Source organism: Oryctolagus cuniculus, chromosome 2, assembly GCF_051225735.1.
Source record: "Oryctolagus cuniculus isolate XC-2025 breed Fujian yellow rabbit chromosome 2, ASM5122573v1, whole genome shotgun sequence".
In the NCBI taxonomy this organism is placed as follows: domain Eukaryota; kingdom Metazoa; phylum Chordata; class Mammalia; order Lagomorpha; family Leporidae; genus Oryctolagus; species Oryctolagus cuniculus.
In genome coordinates, this window is record NC_142868.1 from 114,492,129 (window position 1) to 114,517,077 (window position 24,949).

At 54.3% G+C, this 24,949-nt stretch overlaps 1 protein-coding gene across 6 annotated transcripts in view; it reads left to right on the top strand.

Annotated features, from left to right (window-relative positions):
* Positions 1-4,208: 4,208 nt before the first annotated feature.
* CRACDL (CRACD like) overlaps positions 4,209-24,949 on the top strand; it is a 134,568-nt gene continuing 113,827 nt past the window's right edge. For 2 of the 6 annotated variants that reach the window (XM_070068743.2, XM_017339740.4), the window contains exon 1: positions 4,209-4,318. The gene's annotated coding sequence lies outside the window, so the exon portion shown is untranslated. Of the gene's footprint in view, positions 4,319-4,434; positions 4,940-9,120; positions 9,226-24,949 lie in introns of those variants that run through there. The other 4 variants (XM_070068741.2, XM_070068740.2, XM_070068738.2 and 1 more) reach the window with 4 other exon arrangements.

A 24,949-nucleotide genomic window follows, 5' to 3' on the forward strand; every position in this document is an offset into this window, starting at 1 on the left:
CTTTACTATCACATGGGAAGGTATTTGTGTTATAAAGTAGTTGTGGGGCAAAAGGGGGAACCAGGATTCAAAATTGTGATTTGGCTCAATCTCAACTCGAGAGAAGACATTTGAACGGGCTTACCAGATCAATCACCTGGAAGGAAAAACAATCCAATGGCATCGATTGCCTGTGATGAGATTCTGAGCGGTCTTGCGTCTTTCTTATGGCATGTGCCACCCCATTGTTTACCTGAGCATGATTAAAGCTAATAAGACCTGAGGAAGGTTGCAGACTACACTTTGTGGTTTCCATCTGCGGGCCTCTATGAGCTTCCTTGGCAGCATGGAAAGACCTGGTGGTAGGAACAGAGGAGGCCCATGTTGGGTGGAGTTTCCAGCAGGATTATGGCAGGAGACCAAGAATGGAGGGCACCAGGGGTACCGGTAAGAGAGCCCTGCGGTGATGACCATGAGGGTCAGTGCTAGGAAGAGCAAGGCTGAGGAAGGATGACTTCTGAGACAAGAGGAGATCCCTACAAGAGCAAATGGAACTTGTGGGGCCAGCATTTAGGTAGCAGATTAAGCTCTGCTTATGCTACTGGTATCCCATATGAGAGCACTGGTTCGTGTCCCTGCTGCTCTTCTTCTTTCTGCTAATGCATCTGGCAAGGCAGTGGAAGATGACCCAAGTGCTTGGGCCCCTGCCATTCATGTCGGAAGCTCTAAGATGCAATTCCTGGCTGCTGGCTTTGGTTTAGCCCAGCTCTCTGGGTTGCAGCTATTTGGAGAGTGAATCAGTAGATGGAAGTGCTCTCTCTCTCTCTCTCTCTGCCTTTCAAGTAACTAAATAAATAAACTCTTAAAACAGACACTGCTGTTTCACACATTGGAGGCAGAACAGCTCAGCATCGTGACAGGTCATGGTAGAAACTTATTGATTCATAGATATTTATCAAGCAGCTGCCATGCACCAGCACCGTGCTGGAGGCTGGATATACCACAGTAATGCAGGAAACCGATGCAGTCTGCTGGAGGCTGTGCCCTGGTGGAAGAATCCAGGAGAAATCCCAAAGATAGTATGTGTCCTAAGGAAAAGTAAAAGTGCTATGGGGAAATACAGGTCAGGACAAAAGATCAAAGGAAGTGACACGTGAGCTAAGACCTGAGAGATGAGAAGGCACTAGCTAGGGGCAAGGCAGTTTCAGATGAAGGGTGGTGGGAAAGCACTCCAGGGGAGGAGGCAAAGACCCCCCAAGGCCAGACAGGGCTCTAGGTGTTCCCGGAACAGGAAGCAGGCTAGTGGGGTAGGAGTGCGGTGAGCAGAGAGCATAGTGAGAGGGGGCCGAGAAAGGGGCAGGGAACAGAGGAATCTCTCAAAGGATCTGGCTTGTGTCCTCCTGCATGGTCCCCAGGGAAGGGTTTTCAAAGAGGGAGATGAGGGGATCCAATCCATATTGCTGGTGTAGGATCCAGGGAGGGAGGGATCCTATAGCACTGAGATCTGGGTACTGCTGGGTGGTCGGCACCTGGAGGGTCCCTCACAGGTAGGAGCCAGGTGACCATGGCAATGAGGCAGCTGAAGCCAACATGTGGGCAAAGGCCTGTCGTCATGGGAGGAGGGTATCTTTTCTTCCTGGTTGGTTCCTGGCAGGCCTGTAGCTCCAATCCTTTACCTCGGTAAGGATGCCTGGGCCTGTAGGGTTTGGATTTTCTGAACCCAAGTGAAGACAAGCAGGTTGAGTGCTATGAGGACCCCGGCTGAGTTCTGGGACGAACAGCATTCTGAGGAAGCCTGTTCTCACTGCCAGCCGGGTTAGGGAGCCTGGTGCCTTCATTCATGCGGAGCCTCTGGTGGGAGTTAATGAGGCGTCAGGAGGAGAGAGACGGATGTCTAGTTAGGTCTTGTGATGATGATGGTGGTGGTGCTGGGAATAATTGAGTGACGAAGGAAACATAAATATTTTAATGGGTTGTAAATATTGAAAGAGTAAGTAGCCCTGCTTTCTGGTGTCCCAGAGGGTACATCACCCTGAGTGCTGGAAGCGCTAATTCTTTTTCTTCTTTTTTTTTTTTTTTTTTCCCCCTAAGCTGAAAGCCAGCCTCATTTTTTTCAGAGGACTTCAATTTTCAGAAAGGCAGCCCTGCTCAGGATTAAGAGTGGAGATTGTGGGTTCAAACCCTGGCTCTGCCTCTTGTTACCTACACGACCTTAGGCATGGTCCTTGTTCTTTCTGTGCAGTCTCTTCGCCCACAGCATGGAGACAACATCAAGGTCTCACCTGTACACTGTGGTAATGGCAACTCTTCTCTCAGGGTTTACATGAGTGACCATTAAGTGGCTTAGAACACATGCCTGGTATTGATAAAAATGTGATCCCAGGTGAGATGTAGTATATTCAGATGTAGCATAGCCTTCTTCTGTTTGGCTTGTCACTGAGGTCCCCCTTCCATGGATGTAGGTTTTATTGAGGGCTAGCTGAGGGAGGCTTCCTGGAATCCCAGGGAAGCAGCCAGCCCTACGCTCCCAGCTTTGCGGTGGTCTGCGTCAGATGCCTTTGACCTCGCAGCAGAACCTTGCTTGAACAGCTTAGCCTTTTCTCAATGCAGCTTAGAGGATTGCTCCAAGAGGCTTTAGGAGAGAATAAGCTTCCTTGATTGCCACTTGGTAGAACCCTGGGAACCAGAATTCTTGGAAGGTGAGCGTCCCGGGGGTGGGGTGGGGGGGCATTTTTTTTCCTTTCCAGAGAGACTCAGAGACAGACAGCTCTCATCTGCTGGTTCATGGCCAGGGCCGGGAACCAGGTAGCCAATCCAGGTCTCCCAGTTGGGTGGCAGGGACCCAACTACTAGGATCACCACTACCGCCTCCCAGGTCTGCCTTAGCAGAAAGCTGGAATAAGGAGCTACAGCCGGGCATGCAAGCCAGACACCCCAATACGAGAGTCGGGCATCCTAGCTGGCATCTTACCCGCTGGCCCCAAACACCCACCCCCTTTCCCACATTTGAAAAGTGCGAAGGTGTTTGCTCTGCAGGCTCCAGATAACTTTCCATTTTCCTAACCTGTGCACAAAGTTCCCTGCCACTTTCTATTTTGGGTGTTGACACCATGTTCCCAGCCTTAGCTAATCATCAAGAACCTTGGTTTTTGTCCTCTGAAAACCTGCAGGAACTTCAAAGCCACCCACAGTACACACAAATAAAGCCAGGGGCTTAAGACATTCTGGAAACAAGGTTCTTTAGGTAGAAAGGCAATCCATGGAATCAATAAATATTCAGCAGTTACAACAACAACAAAAATACATGTGATTTTGAATAGCAGGGGACAGAGGCTCAAGGTGGGATATAAATTTGCCTGCAGTTGTTCAGTTTGGTTTGAAAATTTTGAAGCAAAGCACACACACACACACCCCTGACAAATTCATTGTCTCTGCTTGTCATGAGTCACTTGTCCATTGTGAATGCGGGTCGTTAATTTGGGGGCTGCCGAGACCCACAATTTATTTTTGTTCCGTTCATACAGGAAAAGGGGGCTACGGGTGTGGAGGCGGTGGGGGCTGAACAGTTTACACCAAAGGGTATCACAGCTCTACAAAGGAAACTTCCTTTTCTATGTCGCAAAGTGGGCTCTGCGTGCAACCTCTCCTCCGACTCCGCCGCGGAGGGCTGCGGGGACGCCGGGCTTTCCGGCTCGTGCCAGCCGTCAGACCCACCGCGCCACGGGGCGTGGGGTGCGAGCCCCCACGTCGCGGCGCTTGCTGGCCCGGCGGCTCCTTCCAGGGGCCCCGAGGTATCCCCGTCGGAGGTCCGCACCCTTGCAGCGGGGCGCCGGGGCTTGCGCGGGGGGGTTTCCCGCCGCGGCCGTGGTCCCCAGGGCTCCCTTGCAGCGGGGGCGGCGGGGCTGTGGGATCTGCAGACCACAGCTGCAGGGCAAGACCTGTACTGGTTTGCCCGCGACACCCACGTGTGCTAAGACGGTCTCCCGCCGCGGCCCGGCCCCGTGTTGAAGAAGGGAAGCTACAAAGCGGAGCGGGCGAGGCTGGGGAGCCATCGGCAGCCTTTCTTCCCACACTTGCCCGTGTCACAACAATGATTCACCTCACGACGGGGCGGCAGCTTCCCTAATTAGCCCGGAGACGTTGAGGACCCACACGGTTATAAAAAAAAAAGTATATATATAAAAAAACTTTTTTATTCAAATGCACCTTCCCCTCCCACGCGCCGGCCCCGGGGCCCGCGAGCCGCCAGCTCTGCGAGGCGGATCCCGAGCGCCTCAGGCCCCACTGGTGACCCGGAAGGTGGAAGCTGGAGCCGGCGTCCCAGCCTCCGTCCCCGAAGGTGCGTGCACAGGTGTCCCCCGAGCGCGGGTCCCCTCACCGCCCGCCCGTGGCGGGGCGGGGGTTCTCCCGGCTCAGGTAACGGCGGCCAGGCCCCGAGCCCCGACAGCGCCGCCGAGTGGGCGGCCCGCGCCGCCGCGGCCGTGTCCCCCGCGGGGCCGCCCAGGCCGCGAACGCCGTCCCTCACGCGGCCGCGGCCCGAGTCGGCCCGGCGGCGGCAGCGCGCCGCGGGGGAGGTGCGCGCGGCGTCCGGCGAGCGGAGCGGCGTCCGCCCCCGCCGAGCTGAGCGGAGCCGAGCGGAGCCGAGCGGAGCCGGCGCGCCGGGCTTGGAAGAGCTGCGAGCGCGCGCGCCGAGCGCAGAGCTGAGCGGAGCCGAGCCGGCCGCGGGAGGGTCGTGTCCACGCCGGCGTCCCGGACCCGCGCTGGGTGGAGGCCAAGCGGCCACCTGCTGCGTCGCGTCGCCGAGCGCTGGGGCTGCGGGCAGGGGTGGGTCAGACTCGCACCAAGGCCTGAGCAGCCCCCGGCCCGCCGCACCCCGCGGACGGCGCCCTTCCCTGCGAGTCCGGATCCCGCTCCTGTGCCAGGTACCCCCGGATGGCTGGAAATCGCGTGGCCCCAAGGCGTGAGTGGGTGAAAGACCGGGGCGGCGAGGGCAGAGCCCACGAGGCCAGGAGCCCTTGGTCCTCGAAGCGGCGCCACCCTCGCGGCCGTCGCCTCGGGCAGTCCGGGGCCGTGGGGCGGACGGGAGGCAGACGCGCGCGTGCAAGCGCCCAAAGTTTCCCTTTGCTCACTTTGCTGGACTTAACTTAGCGTTGCGAGGCGAAGCCCAGCCTTTTACGCGCTGATGAAACCGATCGGGGCCGGCGGTCTTGCTGGGCTTCGATGGTGAGCGTTTGTCCCTAAGAGCCATTGCAGGGGGAGATAGTGGACTGATTCGCTAAGTGCTTCGCTTATGCGTCAGGGAATGGTTTGTTGAACAGGTTTTTTTAGGCTTGGATGACAACCCACCATCGGAGATCCTGACTTGGATCTAAGAAATGGTCAAATTCCTATTCAACAAATATTTGTGGAATCTCCGCTTTCTAACAGGCTGGGCTCTAACAGTAACGCGTGATCAGAGCCTAAAGGAGTTACTCAAATGAGTGAGCTTTTGGCTTTGGGAATGCAAGTGAAAAAGGAATCCCACGGTATGGATGGGTCTCGCACCTGAGCACAGGCCGGCAGCTGGCACCCTGGCACTGCTGAACACTAAAGAAAAAAAAAAAATTTTTGTTTTTGAACGCTAAATTTTGAGCCAGAAAAAAATCCGAGCGGGAAGACAAGCAGATCCCTTCTTAGAGCCTGCACACCTCCTTGGGGTTACAGAAACACAGGACCACGTATGGGGTCAAGTCTGGCCCTGGGTGTTCTTCCTGGCGTTCGGCTGGGCAGGTGCGGGGTGATGAAGCGTTGTGGTCACCTTAGGAGCCACTGGAGACAGAGCCAAAGACAGCACCCTGGGGTGCCATTGGGGTCCCTGTGTCCTGGTGGACAGAGCTGAGCTGGGCTGGTTTCCAGGCCCTGCCCAGGTGCTGTGCTGAGCCACCTTGGAGCCTGAAGCCGGAGGGAGCATCAGGAATAGCAATTCTGTCTTCATTTCAGATCGTGGCATTTTGCACCACTCATGGAATTTTGTGTTAATTTTAACGTTTTAAAATGCTGCATGAAAACCTGTCCCTTAGTGAGTTTTTGAAATCCCCTTAAACCATGTGCCCTGGGCAAAGTGCCTCACTTGCCTTTCTCTAAGTCTGGATTTGCTCTGCGAGTTGAGTCTCTCAACCTCTGCAAGCATCCGTGTCCTTGTCTTTGAAATGAAGTGTGCCAGCCAGGGGATGTTGCCCGGCTTGCACACCGCCGTGGGCTGCTGCACGGGGCAGGCTCATGGGGCATGCTCGAGGCGGCTCCCCACTTGTATTGCTACTCAGCTTGGTCGTTCTGGGGGAGTTTCCAGATCTTGCTAAGCCTCAGTTTGCCGTGGTGCTATGGTCTCAGTGTTTGTGTCCTCTCATAGTTCATGTGTGGAAACGCTCCAGGTGACCGGATTTGGAGGTCGGGGCTTGGAGAATGGAATTAGTGCCCTATAAAAGAGGCCCAAGGGAGGTGGGTTGCCCCTCTCACTATGCAGGACAAAGGCACCACCAGCGTGGGTGATCTTCGTAACCTCCGGAGCCGTGGAAACAAGTTTGTATTGCTTAGCAACCACCTAGTCTGGGGCATTTTGTTATAGCAGCTTGCATGGGCAAAGACAGGTGTTCTCAGGCTTAAATGAGAGAGAGAATGTGTGTGAAGGTGGCTGGAGGGCAAATTGTCCACCATGGCCCAGTGGGCCTGGGTTGGCGTGGTGGTTGTAGCCCCAGGCTTTTCCTCTGTGCCACGTGGTGCCCACGTCTATACGTACTGCTCATGTTGCAAGTGGAGCCTGCAGAAGTGTTTCAGACAGGCTAGAGATGTTTTCTGACCAGGGTTGATTGTGGAGGGGTGCGAGGGCTGTGTAAGTGACCCTAATTTTGCCACCTCAAGCTGCTTCGGTTCCCTTTTTGGTGTAGCTCCGGTCCAGGCTCATGGGTGGCTCCTCTTGAGCCAGCCTTACATTACCGTTTTTCAGTCACTGCCTACTTAAAGCAGCTTGGCCCCGAGAATGGCTCTCAGCCCCTCCAGGGCACCCCCAGAGGCTCCTTCTCTCGTGGGTGGTCTGTGGGCACCAGGAGAAGGCTGCAGTTGCCTCCAGGCATGCATGGGTGGCGTCTTATTGATCCTCTGGTCTTCTCGCTGTCCTACAGTGATCCCTGGCTCACAACACACACACACACGCACACGCACACGCACACTGAGCTTCCTTCTCATGTGTCTGCTGCATAGTGTCCAGCTGGGTGTCCCTGGAGTGAGTCAGAGCTGGCAGCCTGTGGCCCTGCATTGGCCCCGAGGCATGTCCCATGGTTCTGAAGTTTCTGCCGGGCCGGGTCCCTGCTGGGCACCCGAGAACCTGTCCAGCTGGTGCTGAGTGAGCCGCGCTGGCCACCGTTTCTGCTCTGCTGAGCATCTCTCCCAGGCGTGGCCCACAGGAAGCAGGACAAGAACGCCCTCAGCCTCCCAGGGCCTTTTATTCTCTTATTGCTCCGCCTCCTCCAGGCAAGGGGCAAGAGGGGGATGGGGTCGATGGAGTTCCTCCAGGCTCGCTGCCTTGGGGGGGGGGGAGGCGAGCGGGAGTGGCCTCAGGTTGTAATTCTGCCCTCTGTGTTCAGTGTGGCTCAGGGTGGTGCTCCAGGCTCACACCCCAGGCTTTGCTGTCAGTGTGTGGACAAAACCTAAAAATGCTTTCATGTGAGAGGAACAAGTTCTGCAGCATAGTAGGTGGCTACAGTTAATACTAATTTATTGTTTTATTCGCTCACTTATTTTATATAGTTGAAAGGGCAACAGAGTGGGAGAGAGAGAGAGAGAGAGATCTTCCATCCCCCAGTTCACTCTCCAAATGCCCACCACAGGTGGGGCTGGGCCATGCTGAAGCCAGCAACCTGGAGCTCTATCTGGATCTCCCCTGTGGGTGACAGGGACCCAAGCACCTGAGCCATCAGCTGCTGCTTCCCACAGTTCACGTCGGCAGGAAGCTGGAAAGGAAGCAGAGAGCTAGAGCTCTAACCAGACACTACCGTATGTGACCAAGTGCACCGTGACCACTGCACCACACCCCACCCCAGGAATTTATTCAATAGCTCAAAATAGTTAGAAGATTTTAAGTGTTTCCAACACAAAGAAATGATAATTGTCTGATGTGATGGGTGTGGGAATTACCCTGATTGGATTCTGACACTCTGTATACATATATTGAGGCATCACATTGTACCCCTTAAATGTGTATGGTTATTATGTCAATTTAAAAAAGTGTATTAACCTCTCCCCTCCGCCAGCCCTGGAGAAACCACGTGAGGTGGAAGGAGGCAGGGAGGAACAAGCTGGTAAAATGGACAGGGGGCTCCCTCCTTTTCCTGGTCTGGCAGGCGGACCCCGATCTTGTGTGCTGGGCTTTTCATTCCCTGACAAAGGCTGGGAAGCTGTGGGGTCTGAGGGAGATGTCCACCAGGGGCTGGGGGAGGCAAGGGTGAGAGCAGCCCCCACGCCTCCAGGCTGGTGGTGAAGGGGGATAGAGCACTTTCCGCCTACACGTTACTGAGCCCGGCCCAGTAAGCCAGTTTATTCACTCATTATTATTTCCTATTTATTTGAGAGCCAGAGAGACAGACAAAGGCAGAGAGACCGCTCCTAATCCCTGATTCACTCCCCAGAGGTCCACAATGGCTGGGGCTGAGCCAGGAGCCAGGAGCTCAATCCAGGTCTCCCATGTGAATGGCAGGGACTCAGCCGCTGGAGTCATCTCTTTTGCCTCTGGGGTCTGCATTAGCAGGAAGCTGGAATGGGAAGCCAGAGCTGGGAGCTGAGCTCCCACACTCCGATGTGGGACACAGATATCCCAAGCAGTGTTCTGACTGCTGGGCCAAGTGCCTGCCCCCAGCCAGGGTTCTTAGTCCTTCTGTTTTCCCCAGACTGAATGGAAATCGGGTGAATTCTCTTGTAATCCTGTTATTCTCAGATCTCTGCACCTGGAAAATAATGTCAAACCTTTAGATCAGGTACAGGATCTCTGGGACGCATTTGTGATTCTGAGAAGCGAGCTGCAAGTGCTTTGTGTTGCTTTGAACGTTACCACCTGCACTTCTGAGCTCAGCGAGTCCTGACCATGAGATGCTGCGTGTGTGCTCTGTGCAGGTAGCCGCGAGCCGACGGGAAATGCGGCGGCAGGTGTGTGCCCCTCTCTCCGTGTCAGCCGCCAGCTTCCTGCAGACTCAGACACTGCTCCTGAGGAAGTTCCTGGTAGGAAGGGTTCTCAAATATTTTTCTTGTGATTACGGTATCTGTGAAAAGAAATTGCGAAAGATCCTTTTGGAAGCGAGGAGTTGAAGGTGATTTGTTTGTTCAGGCCTCCTCCTAGCTGTGGTGTGCAGAACTGGTTTTTAAATGTATGCAGTTGAAGAACTTCCAGAAGTAGTTGCTCTCACCTCCAAGGTCTGAACACCAGTCTCTCCATGGCTTCTGCCTTCACGTTCTCATGTCTGTGGGAGGCACCGGGACCGTGAGCTGTGGTGCAGGTGGTTCCTGTCTCAGAAAGACGTGCCCCCAATGTGGGATATGAAAATGTCAGAGGGGCTTCGCGTTCTTGGAGCAGGTGGTCCAGCTGATGGAGGAGCTGGGCTCTGGTCTCTGCTCTGTCACTTGGGGGCCCTGTAAACAAGGCGCCGTATATACTAGGAGTGGTTGTGTGTGCATACACTCACATGCACACACACACACACGCATTCAGTGAGGTGCAGGCATAGGAAAATGCCTCCTATGTGACTTGGGGATATGTCTTTCTTATAAGAAGGTCAAAGGGCTTTCATCATACTTCCCAATTAGGTCCCATGGTAGAGCACAGTGCTCTAGGGCAAAAAGGGTCCTTCCACAGCCAAGATCTGATGACCTTATTTAAGGAAATCCATTTCTAGATTGGGCATCTCCTGTACCCGATGTCCCTGAGCAGAGCCAGTGGTGGGAGATGCCCTGTTGGAAATGACCTGGATGCAATGTAAAATGTACAGTGAGGAGCTAGGCCAGAGTGCTGTGATAGGTGGCGCAGGGGGGAGAGGGTGCTGTGATCGGGAGGCCCACTACCCTTGCAGCCTGGGGTACAAAGCACGCATGTGGCCCATCTCTCTGCAGCACCAGCCTCCCCCACTAACAAGTGGTTACAGGCCTGGGCTTACAATGTCAGCAGTGGGGCCGCAGGTGAGAGGGGCCCTGGGCCAAGGACATGCACACTTGTGCTGTGGGAGGGACGCCGGGGCACTTCTGCTCTGTCACATCTGATGACAGTCTGGGGTTCAGAAGACCAGAGCAGATGGCACCAGTGAGTGACTGATGACTGAATATTGGACTCCCCTTGTATATTTATTTTTATTTTTTTTTTATTTTTTATTTTTGACAGGCAGAGTGGACAGTGAGAGAGACAGAGAGAAAGGTCTTCCTTTGCCGTTGGTTCACCCTCCAATGGCCGCCGCGGCCGGCACGCTGCGGCCGGCGCACCGCGCTGATCCGATGGCAGGAGCCAGGAGCCAGGTGCTTTTCCTGGTCTCCCATGGGGTACAGGGCCCAAGCACCTGGGCCATCCTCCACTGCACTCCCTGGCCACAGCAGAGAGCTGGCCTGGAAGAGGGGCAACCGGGACAGAATCCGGCGCCCCGACCGGGACTAGAACCCGGTGTGCCGGCGCCGCAAGGCAGAGGATTAGCCTAGTGAGTGCGGCGCCGGCCTCCCCTTGTATATTTAGTCTCATACATCTGCATGCATTATCATGAATATTGAGAACCTTTTCTGTATTTGATGCATCATGAATAGTTTTGCCCAGCTGCCTTGGGTACGTCTGGTGCCCAAGACGGGTTCCTGTTGGTCCTTCCAATTCTTCCCAGCGTTACAGTACATGTGTGCTGTACTCCCTGAGACTGTGCCCATACTTAGCATTTCTTATGTGATTCATCCATTGCACCGGTCGTATTTTCATCAGAATTGAATGTTCCCAAACAATGCAACAAGTGCACAGGAGAGGCCATTCGTCTCCTAAAGCTGATTTCCAGGTCGGGTGTGCTTCCTGTGTGGAGGGGAGCCCAAGGTGCTTGGGGACCCCCAGCTCCAGCGAGGGTCTGTGGGGGTTTGTGAAGCTTGCTCACGCCCCCTCCGGTTCACCCACAGTGCTGAAGTACGTGCTCAGGGCTGAAGTCTACCCTTGGCTCCTCAGTAAGGACAAGTGCCCCTGGGAGAACGCACGGATCCCTTGGTCCATGCCGCTTTCTGTCTTGTGCACCGTGGTCGGTCTCCGCTCCCAGCAGTTCTCGTCTGCTTGCAGCACCTGACAGGTGTTGGGCCAGTAGACATCAGGGCTACAGTTTGTCCCAGGGCTTACCCTGTGCCCGGAACTCTTGAATTCCTTTCATTTCTATGCAGCCGACGTCGTTGGGAACATGATGAGTAGCCCGGAAGCACCGTGTCTGGTCACTCCAGTACTCCAACCTGGCTTGGTACCCAGCCCCTAGTCCTGAGGGTCTCTGGTCTGGCTTTAATACCTGAATTATTCACCTTCCCCTCCCACCCCAAGAACTTGCTTGTGGGTCGTTTTGCACGGAAGTTTTGTGACTTCGATGCTGCAGCGCTGGCTGTGCCCGTGGAGACAAGGCGGGAGAGGAATGGGGTCTGTTGGAGGGTCAGACCCGGCTGCCGAGGTCTGAATCACAGGGCGTCCCTCCCCGTGGGGCTCGGTGATTCATTCTGAACTCTGATCGTTTCCACAGGAACCGGATTCCTCATATTTTAGGGTGGTTTCTGGGTGTCAGAGCCTTAAGTCATCACGTATTAGTGCTTCCAGGATGCTCTCTGGGTGAAAATAGGATCCTAATGTACAAGCACGAGCTTTGTGCAGCTTCGAGTCGCCCATTCTCCCAGGCTCGGCCCGAGTGACCGAGTTTTCTTTGTGGTCTTTGAGTGGAGGTGCCCTGGTAAGTGCAGCCCCTCTGGTACCACACTCTGGGACAGAATGACTAAGTGTGTTTCATGGTCCTGGGACATCCCCCGGGGCCACTTCTAGCAAGGCTAGCAAGCAGGGGAGGTCCCCTGTCTGCCTCAGGGACTGCACTCAGAATAGTGATCATCTGACCCTCCTCGGGGTGCTGGTGTGACAGACACGGTCTTCCCAGGCAAAGCCAGGAGCAGAACAGGTGCAGAGGTCTCCGTAACATCTGGGACAGGTCCTTCCACATGTGTGTCTGCGCTGTATTAAATACGCATCCACAAAAGTACGTACAGTCATCCTTCCAAGTCCCCGCATGCCACCTGTGACTTAGCCTTCTGTGGATGGAAAATATTGGGGGAAAAAATCGCATCTGTGCCGAACACGTCCAGACTTTTCTTCGTGTCATCATTCCTTAAACCGCACATGAGAATAACCACTCATGTGGCGTCTACAAGTAATCCAGAGGTGATTTACGGTGTGCCCGAGGGTGTGTGCAGGCTATGTGCAAATCATCGTTTTTACCTGGGAGACTTGGGCATCCGTGGATTTTCGTATCTGATGGGGGTCCTAGAACCAATTCCCCACGGACGCCGAGGGATGAGAACTGTATTTACTAGGAAGGTACTATCTGTGTGGGTGCTGTCTACATTGTTTAGTGGGCTACCTTTTCAAAATGGATTGTATGTGTTGAGTCTGTTCCTCCACGTTGTTAGATTCTTAGACACTCTTCCTACGTGTCAGTTCCTGTGGCTGTGAGGAATACCACTGCGGGCTAAGGCCCGGTTTCCTCGCCCGGGCCCTCTCTCAGATGGGTGTTTAATTAGGTCATTTTCAGCCTCTCACTACTTAGTAACAGCACGCTGTCTGTGCACATTTGTCTGACTGGTTCCTTCATACCATAATTTGCTAAGTAGATTTCGGGGTCTATAAGAGACTCCCCCTTGGATAAGTCCTGCCTGAAACGTGTCCCACCCGCCACACCAGGGCATTCTCCCATGACATGAAGTCTTACTAGGATTTCAGGCCTCTTGTTTGTAGCATCTGTGTTATTCGGGAGTCCCTCTAGTTAGTCTAAGCAGAAGAGGATTTAACGTAGGAAGTTCTGGGCTACCAGAACGGTTGGAAGCTTGGCTGTCTGGGAGGCATCCAGAGACGACCCCAGAGTGATACTGCAGAGCTGGCCTGCAAGGAGCCACTGCCACCTCTGTCACAGCCGGGGGATTGGTGGTGACTCCAGCCCACAGGCCTCCTGCCACCCACACCTGTCTCACGGAGGTTCCACCTGCTGCTAAGCATCCTTGGGGCTGTGGACAAGGCTCTGGGACACCCCCCCCCCGCCCCCAAGAAAGCCAGATGCTAAGGTGGTCTGTTGCTGCGAGCCCTGAAGCCCCCTCCCTGCTGTCTCACAGCAGTCAGACTGGAAGCTTCCGCAGCCCGACTTTTAAGATGAAGCCACACACGGGCACTTCCTGCAGACGCGCCTGGCGTACGACCCGAGTGTCCAGAGATCAGAGCCCCAGGGGCCTGCAGGCTCAGAGGGCGTGTGTGTTGCAGCGGCCTCTCCGGTTATTTTGTCGATGCCTGAGAACACTTGGATCCCTTGGCCCCTTTCTTGTCAGTGCTGCTCATATGGAGCCGCTCTCTGCTATCAGGCGTGGGTGGGAGGCAGGAGTTAACCTACTGCTAGGTTAATAGCCGATTTTTTTTTCATGAGTCATAATTGATCAGCAGTCCGTTTGTGAACAGTGTTTCTCTTGGCCTCTTCAAACAGGCTTTTGTGGATAATTACTGTGAACTCAGGTGTTTCTGTAGTTCTTAGCTACCCCTGTGAGTGGGTTATTGCATTTTCTGTTCAAGGAAAAGTACAACTGAGCAAAGAATTCAGGAAAGACAATGTCTTCAGCAGCCCGAGCACAGCCAGGGGCTGGGGGAGTGTTGCAAAAGGTGGGGGGCTGGGGAGGAACCACTGGGTGCACACTCTTGTGACCCCCAACAGTGAGTGTCAGTCCTTCAGGGGTGCATTGTTTAGAACGACCTGGTGCTCCCCACCCGCTGTGCGCCTAGGGGGGTCAGCCAGAGGAAGAAGGAGCCCAGGCCAGGCCTCCTGCTCCGAAGGTGGGGGGGTGGGGCGAGGGGGGTGTGGGAGGGTGGTCTGCTCCTGGAGGGGAAAGCAGGTTGGCAGGGTTCGTCCGGGAACCCATCATTTTGTAGGAGAGAAGGTGACAGCAATTGGACACAGAGCAAATGATTCCCCAGAGGTTTCTATGGCACCTTCTCTTTATGAAGGTGGAATAGGGCTTGACTTACATGCAGTAGCTGCTTTTCTGTGGGGAGGGGGTGCACTGGTCGTGTATTGTGAAGCTGTAATAATGATTTTACCAGCAATAGCTACTTTTCCCTTTCAGTTCTGTTCGCCATTATAGCATGAGGTTCTTAGGGGGCGTTTGGTGGCGTGCAAATGCTTTGGTAATTCTGGACGCCTGGGGTGCAGCCCCTACCCCCAACCTCTTATCTTGTGCTTTCAAATAATGAGTAAGGTGGGAGGGTGCGCACAGTCCAGAGAGAGCCTCGCGCCAGCTCCGAGGCTGACCTGGGGGAGTGCTGCCGCTCAGTCTGGGTATCCCCGTGCACTTTTCAAAGGTGGAGAACCACGGTCAGGAGATGGGAAGGAGCTGGGCTGGGGCTGCCTGGCTGGCAAGTGACAGAGCCCTGAGCCGCCCCGGGCCCTGACTTCCCTTCCAGCTCGGCCTGCGTTTGTCCTCACATGTGTGCAGGGTGCTTGTTTGTTGTCCTGGCGTGGTGATTCCTTACCCCTCACTGCTAAGTCCCCAGAGGGGCACCCTGAGCCGCTGAGCCGGCTCTGGCCTTGCCTAGGTGACCAGCACACTGTGGAGCAGGGATTTGAACCAGGTTCCTTTCCTGCACCCTGTTTTTCATCTGTTTGAACTGTGACCTTGGAAACGGCCGTCTGGGGCGTGTCCTCCTAATCCTCCCAGGGTTTCGCTTCCTGCGGGTGAGGTTAAGCCCCAGGGTGTGCAGAGCCCCGGGAGCTGGGCCTGGGGTGTGTGTGCTGGGGGTGGGGAGGGCTCTGTACTCCCCAGGCAGTTCCTCTCTCCTCCTGGGTCCAAGCCCAGACCCTCCCCTTCTCCTCCCACGACTCTGGGAGAGGATGATGCCTGCCGGAAGTGGCAGATAGGCTGGTGTCCACAAGTGAGTTGGAAGCATTTTTATTATAATTAGATCTCCTTAATCCCTCCCCTTCCTCCCATTAAAAGAGACTAAGCCTAGGTGAGGTGGAGGTGCTGGGCAGGGCCCCTGGGCCTGGTGTGGGGGGGGGGAGTAGAGATGAGGTGGCGGCAGGACTCTGCTGCTGTCCTTGCCCTGTGATGGAGGTGTCACCTCCTTGAGCCCAGCTCCCAGTACAGCTCTGGGTGCAAAGCCCGAGCCTCCCCGTGTGCAGGAGCGCTTCAGGAGCCCGTCCTCGGGGAGGGACAGTCACACGCTGGCTGCCGTCTGATCTGATGATAAAAGCCGAAGGGCGCGGATGGGAACGGAGTCACAGTTGGCTGAGCGGGTGCTGTGCTCCCAGCACCACTAGGCAGTGAAGGAACGTAGCATCCCCTCGTCCCTTGTCACTGTTCTGTGATTCAGCGTGCAAACGGTGCTCCTGTTTCGAGGTTAGGAAACTGAAGCCGAGGGAGATGAAAGAGGCTTGCCTGTCCCTAGCCTGGGAGGGGGATGGTCCCCTGCGGCGAGGGCTGGGGTCCGCAGCTGGGATGCAAGCCCAGGCGGGAGAAGGTGGCTGTGTCCCTAGACTCAGTAGCTCCTCAGGCCGCCCGGCTCCAGGATGAACTGCTCACCAGCGCCAGCATGAGTGACAGGAGAAGCAGATACTTCCCAAACGTCAGCTGTTCTTGTTTCTGCCCTAGAGAAACGCTTCCGCCGTGAGAGCACGTTGGCATCACAGCGGTTCTTTGCTCTTCTGACGGACGTGCAGTCCTCAGTGAAAAGTTGTGATGTAAGCTCCACGCCAGCAACCAAACTGGACGCCACGCGGAGTTCCCTTCCAGGGTCGGGATCCAGGGTGGCCTGCTGCGGCATCGGCTTTGGCGTTGGCTTTCTTAAAGGCTGTTTGCTCTCCCACAGAAGCCAAGCTCCCAGGTTTTTCTGGGCGCAAGGACCCCTTTGTAACATTGAGCAATTGGGGAAGCCCTTCACGTGGCAGTCACTGTATTTCTGCAGCCTCTCAACAGGAAGAATAGACATCCGCAAAAAGATGCTGAGCGTTTTGAGATCTGTTTCAGGGACTGACCCCATCAACATCCAACACATTGTTGAAAAGTAGTAACCTGTGTGTGTGTGTGTGTGTGTGCGTGTGAGGGAGGGAGAGAGAGAGAGAGAGAGAGAGAGAGAGAGAGAGAGTAGTGTTGATTCTGTTTCTAGATGCCACTTGTACACCAGGAAATCACCTGTGAAAAGCTAAGGATCCCTGTTTGGAGATCTCATGTATATAACCTTCCAAAGAGGGCAAACTGGCTGCCTTTTGGCAATTTGCATTTTTTTTTGCTTGCAATTCCAGTCGCTGCCATCAGGGGCTGCCTGGGATCATGGTGTGCCTGTGCTTGTGTGGGTTTTCTACTCCTCAATGTTTTCTTTTAGGACAAAAAATATTTTCTTCAAAAAACAAATAAACAAACCACACTAGGGGCTGGTGTTTGGCTTAGTGGGTAGAGCCACCTACAATGCCACCATCCTATTTGGGTGCCAGTTCGAGTCCCAGCTGTTCCACTTCCAATTGAACTCCTTGCTAATGGCCTGGGAAAAGCAGTGGAACATGGCCTAGGTACTTGGGCTGCTGCACCCACATGAAAGACCTGGAAGAAGCTCCTGGCTTCAGTCTGGCCCAGCCTGGCCGTTGCAGCCATATGGGGAGTGAACCAGCAGATGGAAGAACTCACTTTCTGTTTCTCCCCCCCCCCCCAACAACTGTGCCTTTCAAATAAATAAAAATAAATCCTAAAAAAAAATCATATGAATGAGCAGAATATAGTCTAACAGAAGTAACCAAACATGAACACTAATAACAGCAGGCTCAGATACCAACTAAAAGCCAGTGATTAGTTACTGCTCAGTTTTATCGCATTCTGTGTTTTCTTTCTTCTTAGCTTCCAGACAGTAAAAGAAATCCCAGGCATTGGCCTCTGGGTCAGTTCCAAAGGGATTGAAGTGCCATAGCCCAATACAGCTTTAGTGTTGGAAGTCTGCAGGCCAGGGTGGGCATTTGGCCTAGTGGTTAAGACACCAGTTGGGATGCATGCATCCCATATCATGATGTCTGGATTCAGGCCCCAGCTCTGCTCCTGATTCCAGCTTCCTGCTGATGCATACCCTAGGCTGCAGCAGGTGATGACTCAAGTAGTTGGGTTCCTGCCACCTCCATGGAAATCCTGGATTGAATTCCCTGTTCTCAGCTTTGGCTGCAGCTGGGACCATTGCAGGCAATTGGCGAGTGAACCAGCAGATGGGAGATCTCTCTGCCATCTCTCTACCTCTTAAATGAATAACTAAACATTTGAAAGTAAGAAACCTGCAGGTTGGCTTGGCCACTCAGGGAGTGGTGATGCCCTCAGGGTCCCTCCTTCTCTGGAACTCTTGCAAGTGTGTCCTTTTCTCTGTAGCCTGGTCCCACAGGGAACCTTGGCCTGCACTCATCTCTGTGTGTGTGTAAGAGAGAGCTGGGTTCAGTACTTATTTCAGGATGAAATACATAGTCACAAGGGAACTGGGTAGGTTTCCCAAGAAGACCTCTTGATTCCTCCAGCAGGCCCATAGGTGAAAGCCCACATTCTATTCGGTGTTCTAGCAGGACACATTTAAGAGGCCCTGGTGGGTGCACACGCTCTAGCTGTGTCCACTGAAGTGCAGCAAGGGCAGTGGGGAGGGCGGGGAGTCCCTGAGCAGGTGTGCCTGGGGCCCAGGTATAGAAGTAGTGCAAGCTTGTGTTGGGCCTTCCGTGGGAAGTGTCCAGGGGACCCTGAGGGGCTCATGGTGGGGTGCTAGGCCAGAGAGGCACAGTATTGAGGGCCTATTGTAGTTTTCAGGGCCCATAAAAGGGTTTTAATTTGGGTGATGAGAAGGAAGAGGTAGAGAGACAAAGACAGAAGCAGAGAAAGCTTCCATCCGTTAGTTCACTCCCCAAGTGCCTATATTAGTCAAGGCTGGACCAAGGCCTAAGCGAGGAGCCAGGAGCCAGGAGCCAGGAGCCAGGAACCAGGCAGGAATCCAATCACTTGAGCCATCACCTGCTGCCTCCTTGGGTGTGCATTGGGAGCTGAAGCCAGGACTCGAACCCAGGCCCTGCAGTATGGGATGTAAGCATCTCAGCTGGCATCTTAATGGCTAGGCTGAACGCTTGTCCCAGCTTAGCTCATTTAATACTGAAAACAGTCCTGCACACTGGGTTTTGCATATTAGCACCTTGGTCAAATGTCTGCCCATGCAGTCCTTCAAAATCAGAAGTAAACGTGAACTTCAGGTCAATGAAAATGTTTCAACATATGCATTTGTATGTCATCTTTATACCAATGCTATGGAAAATACACTTTTCTAAATTTTTTTTAACTGTGCATGAGAACAAAAGTGCACAGGGCCCAAGGAAGTCATCATGTGACCTTGCCTGGGAGCGAGACAGAGGGCCCTTGGTGACCTGGGTAGCAATGGCCCAGCTCATGGGCTGGCTCAGCGATTTGGCTTAGCGATGCAGAGTGTAGAATGGGGCGGGAGAGGCCTCAGGGACTTGGAGGGACCCCACTTCAGTCAGAGCTCGTTCCTTGTTTCTGCAGGTGCAGGACCCACTGCCTGCATGACTTAGGCTTGGGGTTCCCGAGAGCTGGATACCTGGGAGTTTCAGGACTTTGAGAGAATTTTAGCTAAAGCAGAAAAAGGACAGACTTCTCAGTTGGAGTCTTTCCTGGTGCGTGTCTCGGCCTGCTCCCTTGGGGATGAGACTGCCGTCTCTGACAGCATCTCCTCACCTGGACACGGGGGCAGCTATGCCGAGAGAACTCACAAGACCTGGCACCTGTCTTTCCGAGCCCAGGGTCTGGCTCTGGGCCACCCTGGAAGGTTGGTTTCCTTCTCCATTGCCTGTTGGCTCCATGGTGGTGCCACTTGCGGCTGCCGCAGCCTCACCCTGCAGGGCTGACTCAGGAGGGCTGGCTGGACTGTCCGGGTCTGACAAGCTTTGCAGGTGACTGTGCTGTGCAGCGGGGCTGAGGAGCCCAGCCTTTGCCCCAGCGTGTCTGGGCCCCGAGTAGACGGACTTGATTTCCAAGAACAGGACTCTCTCCTTCCCCGGGGGAAAGAGGAGCCTGAGACCTGGGGCTGGACTTGCACACACCCCTGTCAGCTCTGGGAGGCACAAACATGCTTTTGTCCTTAGCTCCTCTGGTGCGGTTCTTCCTTTTGGCTCAGGAGTGAGCAGGGAGGAGGGGCTTCTGCACGCCACGGTGCCCAGTGCAAGCCTCCTTGATGCCGTTAGTGAACAGGCGCTTGGTGCCACCGAGTGCGTGGCACCGTGATTTAAGGCAGGGTGGCTGAGGGGCAGGCCTGCCTGCACAGCCCCTCTGAAAGGGGCTGATTCTTACCGTACAATAGATGGAAGCGAGGGCTACTGCACAAGACGAAGACCCAGCAGGGATCTGTGGATCTGGAAGAAGATCAGTACCTTAAACATTTCAGTTGTTCCAAAATTAGTTTGTGAATTTAATGTAATTCCTGGCCAGAATCTGAGTGGATAACTACCAGATATTGCCCATTTATGAGAATTCAAGCATGTTGTTATTGGGATGAAAAAGCATGTCCATGGAACAGACTGAGAAGTCTGGACAATGGAAGTTAATAGATAATATTTATCCACTTGGGAAAACATCAGACACCTCACTCATATCAAATCCAATTTGGTCCATGTGGATGAAACATTTTCATGTGAAAATGGAATTATTAAAGCGCTAGAAGAAAGTTTAGGAAAGAAAGCAATTGCCAGCTATGGAACATCTTTCTACACGTGATACGAGACACAGAGCCATGAGCGCAGAATTGTGGCTGTTCATTGGAGTGAATTAAACCTTTCGTGTACAAAACCGAAATTCAGATGATAATCTGAGAAAAAACGCCTACAATGTATAAGACAAATACCCCATTACATGAGCAACAATTATTAGCATTGATCTGAATTAGTTCACAGGAGGAGAAATATAAGTGACAATAAACGTAAGAAAGAAAGGTTAATCAAGTCAGTGCACACTGGAATGAGATAGTGTTTCTTGGCATCAGATTCGCAAATGTTGGGTGTGTTTTGTTGGTGCTTGTTTTTGTGAATGCGGGTATGCAGTGCAGGTGAAAGGGTGTGGCGGGGACGCTCAGGTGCCTGTAAGAGTGGGAGCTACCAGCTTTTTGCCAAGCGCTTTTTCAGGAGCTCCCAAAACCTCTAGAAGAATTCCTCCCTTTGTCCTGGTGATTCCGTTTCTAGGAACGGCTCCCAAGGAGCCAATTCAGTCCACAGTCAGAGATTCCTCTGCAAGGGTGTTCGCCACTGCCTTATTTATAAAGGTGGAAATGTGGAAGGCATCCAGATATCTAGCGAGGGGCTCTTCATATGCTGAGTACAGTCGAGCCCTCAGGAACATTTCTGAAGGAGGCTTAGTCACAAGGGAGCTTCGTGATCTGAGGCTAAATGAGGAAGGCAGGGTGGATGATGGGCTGGCGCTGCAGGGAGCAGGAGCACCCGTGGGAAAGCGGCGGGTGGCGCCGTGCAGACCGGAGGCAGGAGGCGCAGCGTGTGCTGGAGCAGGGGCCTCCCGTCAGACTCTGCAGAGGATGCTAATCCGATAGGTGCTGGCAGCAAGGCGCTGTCATTTTGTCTCCATGGAGTGCTGGAGTGACAGGGAAGCGTGCTAATAGGGCGGGCTCAGCACTAGGGACTGATGCTCCCGCACTGTGTCCACGCCCGCACCCTAGCAGGCTTTGCCAGGGGACTCCGCCCCTCTCCTGGCCGCTTAGGCTCTCTCTCCCAGGGCGTGCATATGGGATTGGACTCCAAGACCAGGCCCAACAAAAACTCAGGATCTGTAACTTTTTAAATTAAATAAAAATTCAGGGTATGGAATTTCTTAAAAGAAAGACTACATTTTACTTAAAACCAAATTGATGCATTGTTTGTATGTGTGTGTAGGACAAAGACATACCAAATGTTATGTTTGGGTTAGCTTTGGTAGAATTGTGGGAGACTGCTTATTTTTCTTTCTTCAGCATGGATTACTTTGGGGGAAAAAAAGCTTTATTGAGTATAATTGACCTAAAGTACACAGTTCGATAAGTTTGCTGTTGCTGTCCACCCAGGTTTAGTCCATGGTTTTGGTGCAAAAGTGGCCTGTGTTGGCGAGCCCTTCATGAGTTGTGACTTAGGAAACCAGTGTTACAGCCAGGATACTAAACACACATACCTATCTGCAACTACTCCTCTCCCCCAACCAGGGAGTTCCCCAGGTCCCCATAGCCACTCCTTCCATCTTGAGACCCTCCAGAGGATGACCAGTGGTCACCTGTCACTATAATTTGCATTTTCTGGAATTTTCTATAAGTGAAATTGTACAGCGTGCACTCTTGGGGCAGCTTTCAGTCCATAGCTACTTTGTGATTCACCTGTGTAGTTGTATGTGTAGGTTGTTTGTCCCTTTTTTAATACCTTTTTTAATAGTTAGAAAAATCCCTACTTTCCTACAAGTACCCTGAGACTGCCCACGGTCCGGAGAGTTCGAGTCTGGGCTGTCCGCATGCGTGTGGAAGTTTGGGGCAGTTCTCCAGGCCCGGCTGCTGTGACCTTAAGGGCCAAGGACCCACGGGTTCTGCCAAACAGAAGGCTCAGCCTAGCCCAGGAACACTTGAGCCACGGGCAGAGTACATCTCCGTGGTCAGAGTTTGGAGTTGGGTACCCAGGAGGTTTCATGCTGGCCAGAGTTTTACGAAATGGTCCTTCTGCTTTACAACAGTGAGAGGCTTGGAGAAAGCTTTGTTGAAAGAGCTTGACCTCTTGTCACCAATTGGCATTGACTGTAACCTTGTCATATCACCCATGCTCTTTCCTGGAATCCACACATGGCAGCAGCTCTTCCCGCACCCCCACCCTCAGTGCAGAGGGGTTCTCGTCCACACTGCTCAGGGAGCTCTGCCCAGGTCACGCTGTAGCTTTCGGTAGAGCTGATGGCCCTCCGCCTTCTACTGCGCTTGGTGGTTTTGGTGAGGTCTCCTGGATTCACGGGTCTTTGGGACTCCAGACAGAGTCATATTTTCACCAATTCCCGGGCATCCCTTATGCTGTGGTCCCCATGATGTGCTCCGTGCCCCCTGCGTTGCCCCATGCATCTCTGGGGGGCTTCCAGGTGCTGCCACCTGCATGCTGAGGAGCAGGTCCACCGTGATACCATGCTCGGCCGCCTCTGGACCTAAAGGGAGGACTTAGCCATTGCTGGGTCTCTGCAGAATGTAGGGATGCAGAGGCCAGCAGCAGCCCCTGTCCAGGGCTCCATGCCTGCTGGCCCCTGTGCCAGAGGCTCCTGAGCTCTGGCACGTGACACCCTTCTCTGCCTTTCCTTATCACTCCAAGTACAGGTTAACCCAGTGAGGGCCAGGCCAGGAAGTGGATGTACTCACCTTGGCTGGCCTCCCTCCCGTGTTCTTTCTCTACCTGAACACTCCCTACCACCCCTTTGCCAAAACCACTCATGTTGGCTGAGACGTGTGACCCTGAACAGGGTGCTGATGCAGGGGTCTCCGTCTGCTGCCCCAGACTGCACCCTCGCCACTGGGCACCTGCAGACCGACGATACAGCCCCTCAGGGAGCTGCCTTCCCTCTCCTCTCTCTCTGAGGTCCCAGATTCCCGGGGTGATGTTGTGTCAGCGGGCACAGGAGGAAGGACCCTCTCCTTGGAGGGGCTGATGGCCCCTGTACCCAGCCCCTCTTGGGCCACCCTGCTTGGAACAGAAGCACTGAGGAAGAGGCCGGTGGCTGCCTGGGTCCTGGGCATGGGTGACAGCAAGCAGAGGAGGCTCTGTGAACTTGTGAACTGGCTCCACAGGAGGCAGGTGAGGGCTTGAGGGGGTGGGAAAGGGGGGAACTAGCACAGCGCTCTTCTCTGTTGGTGGGGCTCCTGTGTTTTGTAAAGTCTCCCTCGAAGAAGATGGAAACAAACAGTAAGCCGGCCTGGCCAGCATCCAGCTGTGTAACCTTAGAGCCGCCATGCGCAGCCACAGGCCCCAGCTTATGTAACCTGAGGTCCTGGTGGGGGTGAGCTGGGGAGCCTCCAGGACTGCAGACTGCCTGTGTAGGGCTCAGCTTGCATGGTCCCCACATGGCGGTGCCACCACCCAGCCTGCCCCCTTCCTGGCTGAGATCAGTGCAGGAAGTGGGCCCCGGGGGGATGGGTTCTGCTCCTTACCCTGCTGGGGACAGGAGAGGGGCTGGGGGCAGCAGGACCCTGCTCAGTTTTCCCATGGGGCCTGGCCTGTGTCTGAAGCTACCCAGGTATGCGATTACATGTTTATCCAGAGTGACGTCCACAGTACACATAGGTGTGCCATCCCCTTCCCCCTGGAAACCTGCTCCACGATGCTTCAGACCGGGGTGGGGGTGCAGAGGCTGCCTGGAGTGCATGTCCACGCTGCTGTGGGAAGAGGCAGGGCTGCTGCCTGGGGCTCGAGGGGGTGGAGGAGGAGACTGACTTCTGAGTGAGACATGGCCCCAGCGCCGTTACCTGGGGCTTCCGGCTCTGGGCTCGGATTCCCAGCTCCTGACAGCGAGCGGGGCACACAGAGGTGCAGAGATGGCTTCCGAGCCGTGAGCAGGCACATGGGATGCCCATTCCTGGTGGGAAGCAGGCCACAGCTCTGCAGCATCAAGCCCCCTGCCCAGGGCCGACTGCGGCTTCTAAAACGTGCAGTTGGGGTTTGATGCCAACCTCTTTTCTCCCCATCACCTCCTACTCTGTCAGATGGTCACGGTGAGCGAAAGGCACAGGAGACTCCACAGACCAAGGGCTTCCACATAGCTTATTATTTTTTATTTTATCTTATTAAAAGATTCTTTTTTTTTTATTTTTTTTTTTTGACAGGCAGAGTGGACAGTGAGAGAGAGAGACAGAGAGAAAGGTCTTCCTTTGCCGTTGGTTCACCCTCCAATGGCCGCCGCAGCCGGTGCACTGCGGCCGGCGCACCGCGCTGATCCGATGGCGGGAGCCAGGAGCCAGGTGCTTTTCCTGGTCTCCCATGGGGTGCAGGGCCCAAGCACCTGGGCCATCCTCCACTGCACTCCCTGGCCACAGCAGAGGGCTGGCCTGGAAGAGGGGCAACCGGGACAGAATCCGGCGCCCCAACCGGGACTAGAACCCGGTGTGCCGGCGCCACTATGTGGAGGATTAGCCTAGTGAGCCGCGGCGCCGGCCTTATTAAAAGATTCTTTTTAAGAATTTCTTTCTGTTTATTCTAGGGGAGTGCAGGGTTGGGAGACATACACAGAGTTCCCATCTTCTGGTTCACTCCCCAAATGCCTACAGCAGCCAGGACTGTGCCAGGCCAAAGCTGGGAGCCAGGAACTCAATCTGGGTGTCCCACATGGGTGACAGGGACCCAAGAACTTGAGTTGTGACCTGTTGCGTCTGAAGATGTACATTCGTAGGAAACTGGAATTGGGCACGGAGCTGGGACTCAAAGCCAGGCACTCCAACAGGGGATGTGGGTGTTCCTGCCAGTGTCCTAACCACTGTGTCACATGCCTGCCCAGCTTAGCTCGTTTGGTCCTGAAAACGGCCCTGCAAGGTAGCCACGGCCTGATTGTTTATTCTGATGATATGGAGGCTCAGGGTGCGAGTAACCAGCCTAACCACACACCTTTGTTACGGCTTTCTACTCCCAAGGTCCCTACTTCCCACCGCTCCTCAGACGCC